Source organism: Melopsittacus undulatus, chromosome 2 (assembly GCF_012275295.1).
Source record: "Melopsittacus undulatus isolate bMelUnd1 chromosome 2, bMelUnd1.mat.Z, whole genome shotgun sequence".
Lineage (NCBI taxonomy): Eukaryota > Metazoa > Chordata > Aves > Psittaciformes > Psittaculidae > Melopsittacus > Melopsittacus undulatus.
The window spans coordinates 31,073,901-31,090,344 of NC_047528.1; the positions used below are offsets into that span (position 1 = coordinate 31,073,901).

The following is a 16,444-nucleotide window of genomic DNA, read 5'->3' on the forward strand; positions in this document are numbered from 1 at the left end:
ACCTGAGACAAAAGGAATAATTCCCTCTGTGGTTAGAATGTATGTAGTGATGCTCTAGAGAACAAGGGCAAAAAGAAGGATTTGTGTGTTAATTATAGCAAAGCTTCTATGGGGAAAAAAAATGTGACCAGGTCAGTTGCAATTAGAGGTTGACCTCTATGCATATAAGCACTAGGAGATGGTTTTAATTGCCTTAGGCCACTTACTTCTAATATTTCCTGAATTCTGCCATGTTAATTGAATTTTTAATACTTTTGTTGTGTGTGATTTCCAAGGTTTTCTTTCCTTTAGGAAAAGAGGTGAAAAGCAGATAGGCAGCCTAGGGTAGCATACTCATGTCACCATCCTTCATCGGCTGTGTTCTTCATGTATGACCTGGGATTTTGCAGTTGAGCTCTTTGTTGAGGGTACCAATGGTTATGTTATGTCATTGCTGTGCTCTGTGTTGCTGCGAAGACCCATAGGATGGGGCAGGGAGAAGCAGGACTCCTGCTCCTGTCCCAGGTGCCTGGTACTGTTGTGGCTGTAGCTTTATGTGGGAAGCCTGGAGCCTTCTGCTGTTCTCTGATTTGGGGCACTGCTACTTGAGCTGCAGCCCTGTCCTGCACAGGCACTGGGGGAGAAGGTGTTTATTACTGTGGGGATGGCCTATGTTATCTGATCAGCATGAAGAGTTGTGAAGAACGTGGATGTGGCCTAGTAAATACCCACTGAAAATGCACAAAGTGCAGTTTGGACACTTGACCAAATACAAGCGGATTTTTCATAGGGCCAGCAAAAGGTACATCTCCAGTATAGCAGCTCCAGCCCAGATGTCAAATTTCAAATCTGTCTCCGAGAGCTGAAAGGATGCTGTAGCCTTCAAAGTTTGCCAGAGATTTCTGTTAACACTGAAAGACAACATTTTCCCTGGTCTTGTTCTGGGAACAGCTGAAGTATTGTGACTTGAGTTGTTCTAATTGAAGTCTGCCTCTTTTTGCACCCCTCACTGGGAGGTAACCTCTACAACACATGGAACAAAATTTAACCTGAGGCAGACATTCAACTTGGAAAATTTCAACCCAAACAGCCAAAGTCTGGCCAAGTTACAAGCAGCTGGAAGGAGAATCTCACACTGCAAATGTTCAGCGACTGCCTAAATGTGGTGCTACAAGGTTCATCAATACTGTGTATACGTTTATATACATGGAAATACGGTGCTGAATTATGATACTAGGTTGGCTGACATCCAGTTCATTCTGATGTTTCTTTTTTTTTTAACAGAGAATTGAACCTAAACCTCTTTGGTTAATTGTGTGAATGCTTTTCCATACTCACATTATTCACTGTTTGTTTACCTGGCTGAAAAAAATGAAAACTTTAAAATGGAGCCTCTGAAATAAACGACAACCCAGGGTTTACTTGTTCTGAATCTTTCAGAATGACTTAACAATTGTTAAAGACCAGTTTACAGTAGAACTAGGGCAAATTGCTTCCCAGCCTTTTGAATTGTAAAAAAACACATCTTCCAAATTCCTAAGCTATTCATCAAGTGTTCTATTGTAGCAGGCTCACCCTATATTGTGTCCCTGATATGTCTATTAACTCTGCAGTGAAGTGTGAGTTTAAAACAATTGTGCCATGGAGTCACTGTGGAATAAATACCACAAACATTGGCAAAGTTGCTTCATAAGTCTTTCATAGTTTAGTGAGGAACTTAGGCATGCTTTTCTTCTATGAGAGTGCAGCTGTTTCTTGTGGGGTCCCCTGGGGCTGGATCTTGGTGTAAGGCTGTTTAATATTGTTACGTTCACAGTTTTTGTGATGATATCTCATAGTTACTCATAGATTACATGCAGGTTTGTGCACATATTCCAAATATTTTTTTTTTAAATGGTCAGCATCCAGCAGAAAGCATTTTCCATACAGCAACATACAAAGGAATGAGGAATGCAGTTGCACCAGCAGGATAGGGGACTGTCTTCAAACTGGTAATTAGAAAGAAGGCTTAAGAATTTGTGCAGGGAATCATCTCAACACAACTTTTCATGGTAGTGCTGTGACCGAAGTGTGGTCTTTGGCTGTATAGCAATATAAATATTGCACAGAAATAGGAAAGTATGTGGCATTAGTAAGATCATGGGAATTCTGTGTGTGGTTTTGCTGCTGACATGGGAGGAAGGATGTGAACTATTAGTAAGAGTACAGTGACAAAAGTGATCCAAGGTTTGGAAACTAAGTTTTACAATGCAGGGTGTGCAGAGTTTATTCCCCTCAGAAGAGACTGAGAGGAGAAATCATGTCTGTCTATATCCTGTATATATATGTCAATCCTATATCCTTCCGTAAGGAAAATACATGATACTTGACCCTATTAAGACATCCAGTGTCTAGGAGATACAGTTAGGTATGTTTTACCATGAAATAATAAATGGCAACAAGGGCAATAAAGCATTCTAATGAATTTGCTGTTGCTGGGAGTGTATAAAGTGAGATGGGGTTTCCTTCTCAAAGATTTGCTGTGGCTTGGCTCGGTGGAGGATGTTTCCAGTGCATACAGAAGGGAGGGACTGTGCTCTGTTCACCTGCATTCTTGCCTAGATTGAGGAAACAAGATTATTTGCAGTGCTTTCTGTGTCTGGTAGCACATGTTCCCACCTTGGATAAGATTACAATAAAGTGTCATGCTACAGAACTTGGCTGTTTTTCTCTTCAGTCAGGAGGACCATTTTTCTTTTCGGACAGGAAGACCATTTTTTTCTTCTAATTTGACTTCTGGGATTATGATTAATTATTGTGTACTTTCCTCCAGAGCATCAACATCTGGTGGCAGCTGGAGACAGGATATTGGGTGCTCACCTTCCTCACTTACTGCTCCCTGTTGGTACAGAGTCCTCTCATTCCCAGGTTGGTGTACCGTCTTTCCTTCCTCAGGATACTGACTGCTGTGTTTAGGGATGAAGAAATTTCCCGTGCCATTAGATAGGCAAAGATGTTGCTCATTGTTCAGAGGTCAGCTGCTGAGAGCTTTTGTACCTGCAGTCTCCCCTTAACCACCCCTGTGTCCTTCGGGCATGCCTTTCCCTCTGCAATCTCCTGTTGCAAGCAGACATGGCAGGCAGGGGAATGGGCACCCATGCGTACGGCTGGGCAGCATAGCACCCCCAGCAGTCACTAAAACAAAAAGTTATGGTGATGAAATCATTCTGAAACCTGAACCACATGACTGACTGCTTGAATCACATCAAAACATTACCTGTACAGCTTTTCAGGCAGCTTCACAGCAAAGTTCAGTTTCATTTGGGAATTGCAATTGAGTCTAAATAGTTACAAGATGATGTTTTATAATTCCATAGTTCATTCTTTTTTGTACAACAAACACACATTCTTTTCCTTTGGCATCTGAACTGGAATAAATACACTTCAAGTGTTGAAGTATTTCTTTCTGTAGAAATTTATTTTATTGCACCTACTCTAGGGTACAAGGTAAGCAAAGCAGTGCCATGGTCTGATTTTCAATATTTTGTACTGTGGTTTTGATTTGGGCTTTTTCATTCACACTTTAAAATATCCTGTGAATGTTTTCAGGTAAAAAATTGTGTTTTCTGTATGGGGTGACATTAATGGAAATTTTCTTGTTGAAAAGAACTGAAACTTGAGGAGCCTAAGTTCTTCTAAGGCAGTATCTCTGGACTTCTCAAAACCAGGCATAGAAGTATTTCTGCTAACTTGGAAATATTTAGGCACCAAAGTGCTCCTCTCAAAGATGATTTCTAAAACCGCTTCTCTCAGCTGCCATATTGACATGTTGATGTTTGAGAAAATAATGACAGTGCATCCTTCCAGGGTTCGATCTATATGCCCCTCACAATGTTCATCAGAGTTAATGGTAATGCAGTAGTGATTTCTAGGAGATACAGGTTCTCATTCACTAATAAAGGTCTGTCTGTTTTGAAGGTGCAGTTGTGGGTTCTGGTTTGCCACCTTGTGCCATCTTCCTGGTTTTGTAATATTTAGTGAGTTTTATTCCCTTTCTGGCTGTGAAGTCAAACAGTGTTTTAGGTTGAGATTAAAATCTACAGAATTGTCAAGTGACTTATGTCCATCTCAGGGGCATATCAAATTTGAACATAATATTATTAAATAGCAGAGCTAATATAACTGACTGTTTGTACAAATTGTGAGTGTGTATGTAGAATAATTATGCACCCAGACAACTAAATTAACAACGGCTAGAAATAGTAGTTAGACTGTGTTCTCTGCCAGGTTTCCCCTTTCACCAGTGCCAAATGCAACTGTAATCAAGGTACTCAAGAGTTAGGTGTTTTTATTGAATGTGCCTGCCATGTGAGTGTGTGTGCAGACTTCCCATGTAGTTCCTAATCCAGCATATCTGCTACCAGTGAAGATGTAATTTTGCCTGCTCCCCAGAATTACTTTAATTTCCTTCTTTTAATTATGTGTTTATGCAGGCATACCTTTCTTTTTTTTTCTTGCTAAAACCTCCTGTTTCAGGTTCTCCTTACTCGAGGCAGGGTGATATTTTGTCTTTTTTTCCTCTGTTAATACAACAGTGACATGAAGCAGTTACAGTGTCTGAAGTACTGGGTCATAGAGACATCAACGCAATTTAATGAGGTTTTTCAGCTTGCTTGACCTTGTTCTGTGACTTGTTTGTATGTCATATATTCAGGTAGGAAACTGAGCACGCCCCAGGGGCAGAAGCTAGCTCACATGGTATCTGCTGGCTGTTGCTTCAACATCTGCTGCTGCTTAGAGAGACACTGTCACTGTGTCATTTCCAGCAGCTTGCAGGTTAAGCGTGTATTGGATGTTTTTGGGGTGTGCTTGGGTTCTTCTTGAGGGGGACTCAAGCTGGTGGTTGAGAAGTGGAACTGCTGGTGGGAAAATTGCAATTTTGCAACTTGCTGCAGACCTTTAGAGACCTTTTTCAGACAAGGGGGGATTGAAGAGCATGCTGGCATCTGATCTCTGCTCTTTGATTTTATTAAAAGAGGAAGTTCAATGAGAAATTGCAAGGTCTCTTGTTGATCAAGGTCTGACGCTGATCAAGAGAATTACAGCAGATATGTTTGTTTTGAGGAAAACTGAGAGAGTGCACTCTATCACCAGTTTAAACTGTTGAAGACATGAAGAGGTTATGCTGCCCTGTAGCACAGGATTTGCTATTTCTTTACGATAAAAGGCAGGGGAAGTGGTATTGTGGGTGAAAGCACAGCAAGAGTAGTCAGAAAAAAGGGTGGTGACAGTACTTAGTGTTCATACACTGCTGTAGGAACACTGATCCAATGTGTTGTGGTAATAATGTGTTTCCTAAGAACAAGAAATCTCTTGGAAAAGAGCGTAGTCCAATGCACTTTCAAAAACTTAACTGTTTTGCGGGAGATAACTGATTTAAACAACAGAAACATGCAAACTGAGTAAGTACAGATGACTGAATTCGTTCATGCATTAAAATACATTTCCCCTGGAGCCTAAAGAAGACCATTTCTTGTCTTCACACAGCCATTTGTGCTGAGTTGAAACGACAGTGGGAGACAGAGGGCTCCAACATCTTCTTGGCCTGGACCCTGGGCCTCCTCCCTCCTGCTCTGCTTCCTGAGTTGCAGATGGATGCAACACAAAGCTGCTACCAAGCCCCAGAAGAAAGGCCAGAGCTTGAGTATTTCTAGCAGTAGTTTCTCAAAACAGATGCGCCTTCAGGCAGCTCTTGCACAGTGCTTTTTCTTGCTCTCCCTGCATGCCTGCCCTCGCACATGCCAAGCAGCACCATCTGATGAAATGGCTGACATTTCATTGATATGGATCCCTGCTGCAGACAGTCATCTCCTAAGTAAAATGTTGGGCCTGAGGGACAGCTGTGCAGAAAAAGGCATTGGCTTTATCACACCATCACTGGAAGCGGTGGTTTGCATGGGCATCCCAAGGAGGAGCATCGTTGTACCATGTGTAAGGAAAATAGGCAGCTTGGTCTCCATGCAACTTGCATGGTTTACACAGTAGATTTATTTTAGTCAAAAGGGGCTCGGCAGCTTAGGTGGCAAAGCTGAGGCAGGTTCTGGTAACTGTACTGAGAAGCTGCGGGGGGTGGGTTGAGGAAATTAGTGGTGTGTTAGTGGAGATACTAGAAATAAGACGTGTCTGTGGTCTATTGAGCTGTAAACCTTATGCTGGCAGGCTTGTGCCAGCATTTTACTTTTATGCTTCCTTCTGGAAGAGGGGAATTACACCTACATGTAATTGTGTGCAGAGAACAGGTCCCCCAATACCTGCTTACCTCCTCTGAAGCAGTGCCAAGCTTTTCCCTTATGTATTTGGGTATCTGTGCTTTTTGCAGTTGTCTTTCACTGGATGCCTTTTCAAGTAAAGCCTTCATGTGGAGCCATCCAAAAGAAAACTTGATTTTCTTTTAAAGGTTTCCTTAGTTAAACAAATTTTATGGGTTAACAGATTGAGATTACTTTAGGGTTTGTAAGAAAATTTTACTAACCCTTTTTCAAATTCAGTTTTCAAATGTTAATATTACAATGTAGTAAAACGTTTCAACTATTACAGGTGTAGTATTTTAATGAATGAATGAACTGGCTTCTGACCATAAATATACTACAGCCAAGATGGTGAGAGCCAAAAATGTACTTTTATATACTTGGCAAATGACCATTTGTGGAAATTTTCCAGGACACGTACATATATTGATGTTGAATAGTTTTCATATCCTTGTGATCAGATTTACTGATATCTTTTTATCATTGTTGTACACTTTTGGGAGTGAAGGATATGATTGTCATTACGGACCTCATCCTAGGCGAATTTTTGCAGATACTTTACCTAAAGTCTGGTCTACCTGTTCACTGTACCCCTGGGTGTAATTTCTGGGGCAGTCTCTAAAGCAGAGGTTGGACAGCTGAACATGTTTTCAGGATGTTGTTTGCTTGGGAAGTAGAAGTTTGTTTCCTGTGAGAAAACCAGTACATTAACTTTTGTAGATGTTGTGTTTATTCCATTTGAAATAAAAAGCTGCAGCAGAAATGGGAGTTTGTAGTCTCTGTTTTATCATTGTGGTGTGGCTAGCTGTTGGAAGGTCAAGTCATACCTAAGGCTGTTACTATATGAACTCCCTCACAGACTTTACTAGTTAGGTGGATTGTTTCTCCTCTTTTGCTAAATCTATGAGCCTTAGTGAAAGAAAACGCCTCATTTCATGTTTTCTTGTCGAAAAAAAGGTAGTTATAGAGAGAATTGCTTTTATTGTGGAAAGTTAGTGCTAAATACCATGTACTTCTTCATAGACTTTAAAACTCAGACTAGGTTCTAGGTGTTACATCCTTGCCTCAATACCTGTTGAAATTATTACTTATTTTTCTGAAGTCTCTAATCCTCTAGAGCACATGCGTTCTCCCTTTTCTTGTTTCAGACTGATGTCAAGACATGTAGTAATACTAGATAGAGACCATATTGTTCATTGGTGCTTCAGATTTATGACGTGATGGAAACCATATCAAGCCTCCCTTTCTTTTTCTTTTTTACTTTTTGGAGATGGAGAAGGATCTATTACATACATGTTCACATTTAACTTTTCGTTCTGTGTATTTTATTACCAGACTAAGCAGTAGCCTTACAGGTGTTTCAGTAGGCACAAGTATTTGTGCAGGTGCAGTTTAAGGGAGAAAATGCATAATTGTGGTTCTTTTGTATAGCAGAATGACTGCCGTTTAGCAGAGGAAGCTATTATAAATGGGAAGTATTAGGAAAACCACTGAATTTGGATACTGTGTTAAAGAAATGTGAGAAGGTGGCTTTATGAACACCGTTACTGGTACTTTTTTGTTTGTGCTCCCTCTTTCTTATCCATCAAATTAATCATGTCCTTTTAGTGAATTGAAGCCAAGTAGAAATAAAACTCCTAAGGGTGTTTTTTCATCATTCTGGGGAAAATCCTTTCTTGGGATTACGGTTTTATCTTCCTAAAAAATACATTACTTACAGTTTCAGAAACTCAGGAAAGGAGATGACAATTGTACGTGTATTTTAACCAAATGTGGTCAGAGCTTGGTGGCTGAAAAACAAGATGTCTCCATGCTTTTGCTTTTTGGAGCCACTGCAATCAAATTCTTCCATCTTTATTCCAAAATGTATCTTGAATGTTAGCTCACATGCCTGAAAAATAGGGAACAGAACTGGGAATGAAAGAAAATAAGATACAACAAATTAGAAAGGGAATGAAATAAAAAGAATGTTGAGTTGATCCAAAGTAGTTTTCTCCTCCTCCCGTAAGGATAAGAGCCAGGGAAACAAGATGCAGAAGAAACTGATAAAATTGCAATAGTTTAAATATATAAACTATATGGTATGTATATATAACATATATATACTATAGAATAACTGGGAGCTAGATCAACACTTACAGAAGAATGTTGAATTGAATTCATTGCCCATAGTGAAAAATTGAAATTCCTCTCACCCAGCTTAGTGTGTCTTTTTTTTTTTTTTGCAAGAACAAAGTGGTCGCTTTTACTAAATGTGAAGAAAATGGACTTGAATCTGAATGGTGCTTCTATATAACGTTGAAAAGCAAGCATCTGTAGTTACAGCTTGGATTTCTTTCTCCTCCTCTCCCAAACATTGTGTTAGCATGATGTAGTTTTGAGGAGATAAGAAGCATTAAGTGTGGACAAGCAGTTTTTTCACCTAATTAATGATTAGATTTTCTAAGTGAGCTGTAACCAGCAGTGAAGCACCAGAGCTTTCTCAGTTGGGCATAACCATGAGCTCAACCTCCTGTTAGTAAAAGTCATTCCCTTTTTTCAAGACTTGTGTGGTTACACCAGTAATAATATTCTGTAAGATGGAAGACTGATGCACAAAGGGGTGAGAGCCTGGTTATAATTTTCTTTAGTTAAGTAGAACTGGGAAAGAGAAAACCATATTTTCACACCTTACATTATACCACCACCCCCATTTCAAAGAATACAGAAGTGTGGAAGGAAACAATCCCCGATCGAACACAATTCCTCAATGATTATATGCTGTTTCCCCCATTCTTGTGTTTTGTCTTTGTAGAGTAAAAGGTCTTTGCTGTATTACCTTTGGCCTGCAGATCTTTGGCCTGCTCTTTTCTGTCTGTAAACATGAATTGTTCTCTGAGCATTGTAAGTCAAGAGCTAGGTTTCCTGTGAATTTGTACCCAAAGCATGATGCTCCCTTTTTCCCTCCCAGCTGCTATTTCACCTCAAAAATGCAAATATGCGTCTCCTGATGATGCAGGTGGTATCTTCCCTGTTTGCTGCTTGGTGTTACTAGTTGGTATTTAATGGTACAAATGAATTTTCCAACATGCTGTATAATTCTGTAGCATATTTTCTGGACCTCCAGATCTGACTTCTGCTGGGATGGTGCACAGATGATATACTTGTGTAGATTTAAAAATGTTCACTGGATAATGTAATTTTCTGGAATAGAATGAATGGAAATTAGTATAATTTTGGAAAGTAAGTAGAAATAAAGTACCTAACCCTGTACTGGAATCACCTGGAACCACAACCTTCAAGTAGTTTACTTGGGGTCTTCTGAGGAAGCAGCAGCTACTGCATGCAATTAAGGATCAGTAATAAAGGAGCTAAAGGGTGCTTGCTTAGGACAGAGGAGTTAATTTTCTCACAGAACAGAGAGTAGCAGTGAGTAGGCTGCTTCTAGCTTATGCAGAGTAGCAATGGCTCATATCCTAAAACCAACAGGCATGAGGATGTGAGCATTTAATAGGAGAAAAAAAACAGCAGACATTTTCTTTACTCTCTCTCCTTCCTGGCTGAGATCATTGACCACTGTCTGAAGAAAAGCTGTTTGAATTATTCTGGCTATAAAAATAAAATTAGTTTGATGTTGCTCTTCAGTAGTGGTTGAAGTAAAGGAAGATTTCTATGACCACAGTCATGAGTAGTATATATTTGTCCCATATGTAATGCTGGAAAACATTTCTAATGTTTTGCTAAAAATGGGGAACATTAGGAGTAAAAGTTCAAGAAATGAAATTGGTTACAGAGAAACAGTGAATGAAACACTCTGAATTTAGGGTACTGTCCTAGAATGAGAGTGTTCTACCTTAAAATTTGGGTCTCTGTCCCTTGATAGTAGAGGGAGTTGAAATCATTCCCATCTGGCTAGTGGGATGTTTTCCAGAGCACAGACACCTTTAAAGCTGATGGACCCCCAGTAAATGGAGGACAAAATGGGTTACAAGGTTAAACACACATGCTGGAATGCTAAACTGACAGCATTAGTCTGAAATATCAAACATAAATGTGTATGTAGTACTTTGAATAGAGCATTGAGAATACTAAGTCTTTATGACAGATTACTTGGAGAATATGTGAGCTCCCTCCATTAAATAAATGACCTCTGTTAGCGGAAAGCAGGAGAAAAATCACATATGAGAAACCATGTATGCCATAATGTCCTCTTATCCTCTTATCCTCTGGTTCCAAATTTTGTTTATACCACAAAATCAAGAAAGATAATTCCTGGGAGGCTTTTGGAAAACAGATTATAGTAGCAGCAGCAATTCTCTTTGGAACTGACCCTGTAGGTGTGTGTGCAGTGGATATGTCCAACTGCCTTACCTTGTTTTTATGGACAAGTGACAATAGTAGAGGTATTGGTTTGGTTTCTTGGTGTGATCCACAGGATTGTGATCTTGAAGATTTGCTGGTAGGATGGCTCATGTGGCTGAAGATGAGGTTGGTGCTTGTGCAGCTTGAAATGGAGCTGAGGAATCAAAATCGTGTCCTTCCAGCAGCCAGGTCACCCTCCCTGCAGCACAACCTCCTGACACCCCTCCTTTTGCATCCTGCAGTCTTTATTTTTTTTCTCTCTTCTCCATGATTTATGTAGTCACCAATTGGTTAATGTAGCGTGTATTTGGATAGGTAAGTCTGCTACTGAAAGTATTGATTGTTTCCTGAACAAGCAAGGAACCAGGTGATGTTTCTCGCTAACTGTTCTTTAATAGTCAGTTCTCTGGATGAGTTATGATGGAAAATTCATTCATTCACATTAGCTCATTTTTTTGCACAACAGATTTTTTCTCTCGTGTCTCTTCAAGTTAGCGCTATCATCTTTTCCCATTAATTGGGGCAGCTGGAAGAGCTGTAATAAATGTACTTTCCTTTTCTTTGTGTTCACATCCTCAGCAGTGCAGAAATACCCTGTTGATTTCTTAAAAGAATGTAACATATCTGTGGAACTCTCGTTCAGTATTTTTCCTAAAAGTGATGTTTTGTCTGGATTTCCTTTAATTCCATACATTTGGTCTGCATCCACCCAGGGAGTTGGCACAAGTGTGTGAGGCAGTTGATAGGGCCTGCCTAGGGTGGCGGGACTGGAAGGAGAACAGGAATCGGAATAGAAGCAAAGAGCTTTTCATCTGAGTGGAGCAGAGGACAGCCTTGCAGCAGCCACCCCAACACGCACATATATATATTTACGAGATGCTCTTTGTTATTGTCTAAAGCACTAATGTGAATAAATAATTCTCTGTTGTTTCTTCAGGATATCAACAATCATTTCCTGCTGCACAGTTGCCTCTATGAGGCTGCGCTGTCTCCACAGCCTAACTCTGCCCTCTGAAAAAGAATTGGTAAAGAAAGCAAAGCAGCTGCAGAAGTGTAGCTTTGGGCCCAGAACTGGCTAGTAAGGGCGGTGCCCGGCTGTTCTCCCTCAGGAGAGGGCTTGATGGGGAACATTATGATCCCTCCCCTATCCTCTCGCTCTGTATAAAGGCCAAACAATAATAGTAATACTAACATTGCCTTGCTGTAACTTCTGTGCGTATCTGTGTGCCTGTCTCTGGCTGTACCGAATACTTTGTCTGTGATTAATGGCATTCCTTGCATAGAAACTTCTGCAAATCTCAGCCTCATTCTTGATTTGATTTTTTATACTGATAAATATAGACTTTATAAAAAGAAGTCCAGTGTGAGCACTGGGTATTTTTTCTTCTTCTCAGTGTTTATTATTCATGAATATGTTGCAACATTCAAAAATGCAATAAGTGACTCACAGAATGAGAAGAGGAAAAAGACAGCTTTTTAAGAGGATTCCTCAGCCAACTAGTGTCCCAGTTGAGAAACCACTGTTTGACCATGTAAAACTCACCCAGTCCTTGCTTTTATGTCCTTTCTGCATGTATTTGAAACATAGCTGCACCTAGTATATATTTCTGTTTATTCATTTGCCCGATATTTTTTTTTCTGTTTTATATTTACAAGGATTAGAACATTCTGACATCAAAACCAAACCAAAACCCACAGAACAACATGTTTACAAATAGTTCTGGATTTTATTTTGTGTGTGTAAGAAACGGAAAAGAGCAAAGGCTAAGTTTACCACTACTGGTGTAATAATGTCTCTAATAGTTTCAGACTGAGCTGCTGCTCTTAAAAATTACCCTTGCAAGGACTGTGCAGCACTGAAGAGAGTGTAATAGTGTGGGGGATCACCCTGTGATAGGGTGTCCAGTGCTGATCTACGTCAAGAATCAACATTGACTTTCTTTCTGGAAATATTGTTTGTCATTCTTGGAAAACCTGTTTTTTTCTTTTGTATGTATGGTTTTTAGTTTTAGATATTAATTTCATTTCACACCTACCATCCCCTCATCTTTGTGTCTTTGTTGCACAGTAACAGGAAACCCGTATTTGCTTAAAAAACTTGCTTTGTTTTGAATGCAAATCCATAAAAATAGATAGGCTACCTAATACTTGTCTTTCAAAGCAGTTGCTCACCCAGGTGATCATTTCCTTTGGATCTTGCATAATCTAACTGCAGTCTGTATAACCATGGATGATGTACAATCATACGCAAGATATATAAAGTGTATTTTTAAACAATTTTCAGGGCTGCTACACATTGTGTGAAAACTTGGGATAAAGACATCATATTGGTGTGCCCTAGCTGGTTCTCTTGGGATATTCAGCAATCAGATGAGGTCATTTTGGCTTTACTCATTGCAAATATGTTTTATTGAGGTGTTCTGTATACAAAATAGCATTGCCATTACAGTGTATAACTATACTTGGGCATTAATTAGAACTATACTGTCTTCTGCCTTGTTTCAGAAATTGTCTTTTCAAACAGTAAGCTATTCTAGATGAAAAGAAATCATAAATCTAGAGTTACCCGTTTGTTGGTATAAAATATGTTTCTCTGCTCATTTACTTCCCATTAGTTGCCTTACTAGTTGTAGGGCCCATGCTGAAACAGGGCGTAGAGTGATACTTAAAGATGTAAGGGATGTTGGCCTTTTTGGATCAGTTTAATGACTGAATGAAGAACTGGGAAGTAGCAAATTATGAGCGAACTGTGTTTCAGGATGCAGGAGCCTTAACTGTCTGTCTGAATGTGGTTAGTGATGACATTAGGTGAGGCATGATGATTTCTCGTCACCTGAGAAACACTTGAAGACTGTGGTTTAATTCTTTCTCTTTCTTGATTTTTTTTTTTTTGGGGGGGGGGGGGGTGTATGCTCTAAAATTCACTGAGAGAAGTATGTGCTATAAATTTGTTGTGTCTTTATTTTGTTTTCTGTGTGTGACTGTGTCAGAGCTGTGGGTGTAAGAGTGTGACTTCTCTCACACTTACTGGCAGGTGTATTTATAGGATGCTAAATGACTTTCAGAGCACTTTCCAAAACAAACAGACAAGTAGCATCCAGGAGGGTGGAACAGAGTTAGCTCAGCTCTGGAAGCTGTGAGTTTAGCAGAGCCTCTGTCCTTTCTGCCTGTAGCATCCCCCAAGTAACTGCCTCGAGTTTAGTTTTTTTTCCCCTTCAGCTATTGTGCAATCATGTGAGTTTTGGAGTGGAAATTTACCTTAGAGCTGGCCCACTCTAGTGGTTCATCGCCACCCACAGAGGGAGGTCCTGTGTCCTTTGCTGGCTCCTCATCACAGTCTGAGCTGATTCAGTAGCAGAGAGTGCTCCCCACCCTCCCCAGTCAGCTTTGTGCTGCCGTAATGTGGTTAATGGGATCAGTGGAAGGTTTAACCTGATGCATGGACCAAAACTGGTGCAAGGACAGGATTGGGAAAGAAAAATGTAGTTGGGATTGTAGAGAAGTGTCAGAAATAAGATGAAGCCCTCCGCTTCTGGCTGAGAATGGATTAGGGATTATGTTGTGTCAGAGCTGTATTTGCTACCTGTATTTCTGCAGTTCTTTCCCTCAGAAGCTTGCCTCCCAGTAGAAAAGAGGATATAACCACGTTTAAAACCATTCTCAGAAGTACTAAGAAGCATTACTTCTCAGCAGAGGCAAACCCGTAACAAAAGGAGGAAGGAAGGGACTTAGAAGAGTGAGGAAATTGACTATATAAGTAGATATTCCTAGAGGCTTGTCATGTCTGGGATGTGACCTAGGAATACCTTAGAAGTAAGGCTGTACAAGATGAGGGGTTTGTAGCTGTGTGGGATGTTGCTGTTCTACAGGCAAAGACAGCCACCTTGCCAAATCTGTCTTCACTAGGAAACACTGGAGGCAAACTTGGAAGCATAAAATGGATGAGGTTAAAGCTGCCTGGTGCTCAGTTGTGATGCATTTCATTTCCAACATCTATCTCACTTCTCCTAGCAAGGCATAATTTCTGGAGGCTTGGGAGACCACAGGCTTGCGAAAGACTCTCTTTGTGTATTTTGAAAGAAGACATTACTAACTGAAGGACTCCTGTTCAACACAGGACAGTCAGGATACCTTCCCTCCCAGCTTTTGAAAAGAACAGTGTCCTGCTCGTATGTGCTTTGTTTACTACCACTTTTCCTTTCCTACAATTCAGCTCAAGTTCAGAAGACCAGCAAGGTGGAAAAGTAGAATGGTCTGAATTTGTGGTTAAGTTGTAAAATAACATAGTTACAAGAACTTTCCTACACCTTATGTCCTATAGCAGAGACTTCCTTTGGAGATAGGAGTGAGTTTCCTTATAATCTCCTAATGCAATTTCTCGGTATGTAAATGTTTAGGTCATTATGCATCTGGCAGTGTTAGAAACCCACAGCAGTTTCACTCTTGTTTTATGTGGCACCTATCACAGCAGGAGATGCCAGTCCATAAATCCAAAGTACCAGGAGAGTAATGCCATGATAGAGATACATTGTATTAAACTGCTTTAGCAATGCTGATACTGTTTCTTGTTGTTGTAGACCAGGGAAAAGGAAGATGCAGGAGCCTGGGTGCCAGCTCAAGACCTGAGTGAAGGCTGGGTCAAGTGCTGTTCTTCCGTACTCTTCCATACACATACGGTGGGATCTTGGGCATGTCCATTGCTCTGGAGTTATTCCCTGTCATGCTTATCAATGGAATTCCTTCCTACAGGGATGACTAAGATTAAATGTGTTGCAAAGTGTAAGATACTGTGATCCTACAAAACCAAATCCGAAACGAGTTTTCTTAAATCAGACTTTTTATCTGGACTTGAGCCAGAGTTTGCTGAGGCCCCAAGCCTCTGCGAGTAGACAGTGTGGGCCTGGACTCTCAGCAGGGTGGTAGGATCTCCTTTTGAAATAGTAGAGGGGAATTACAGCATCTCAAGCTGCTTTAGGTATGGCACCGCAGGGTTCTATGTAAATGGGGGCTTGCTAGGCTTCTCATGTGGTGACCTTGTGTGTAATATAGCAGGAAAATAAAAACACAAAGAGCTTTTAAATCTAAAGTTTCTTCTCCCTTTCGTCAAAATAGTATTTTCTCCTCCCCAGCCCCCATCTAAGAGTGAAAGCTGAACACAGTCAAAATCCTCCCTTTTGCCCTCTTTTCACGAGACTAAAATGTACCTGTCTTTTATGTGGGGCAGCATTACTTCCAGAGCGCATCTCTTTGGTGTCTCCTCAGAATTACAGAATCATTTAGGTTGGAAAAGACCTTTAAGATTATCAACTCAAGCCATTACCCCAGGACTGTGAAGTCTGGCACTAAACCATGTCAGCAAGGGCCTTATCTTCATGGTTTTTGAACACTTTCAGGGCTGATGATTCTACAGTTCCCTGGGAAGCCTGTGCTGATGCATGATCGCTCTTTTGGTGATGAATTTTTTCCTAATATCCAATCTAAACCTCCTCTGGTGCAGCTTGAGGCCATTACCTCTTGTCTTCTCACTTGTTACTTGGGAGAAGATACTGACCGCCACCTCACTATAACCTCCTTTCAGGTAACTGTAGAGAGTGATAAGGTTCACCTGAACCTTCTCTTCTCCAGACCAAACAACCCCAGCTCCCTCAGCCATTCCTCATAAAACTTGGGCCCTTCACCAGCTTTGTTGTGTCCTCGCATGATTTCATAGCCTCATGCCATCCCTTGTTCTGGCAGGCTCCTGTGGACCCCTTCTTGTGCTTCCTGGGGAAACATCCCATCCTATCCTATCCCACCCCACTCTTGTAGACCTGTAGCTTTCAAAGCAGGTTGAGAAG

The 16,444-nt window shown here is 40.5% G+C and overlaps 1 protein-coding gene across 2 annotated transcripts in view; it reads left to right on the forward strand.

Moving 5' to 3' along the window:
• ELF1 (E74 like ETS transcription factor 1) overlaps window positions 1-16,444 on the forward strand; it is an 89,674-nt gene that overhangs the window by 2,510 nt on the left and 70,720 nt on the right. The window contains exon 2 of one of the 2 annotated variants that reach the window (XM_031045907.2): window positions 2,792-2,886. The exons of the other annotated variant lie outside the window; for it this stretch is intronic. The gene's annotated coding sequence lies outside the window, so the exon portion shown is untranslated. The remainder of the gene's footprint in view (window positions 1-2,791; window positions 2,887-16,444) is intronic. 2 annotated transcript variants of the gene reach the window in all.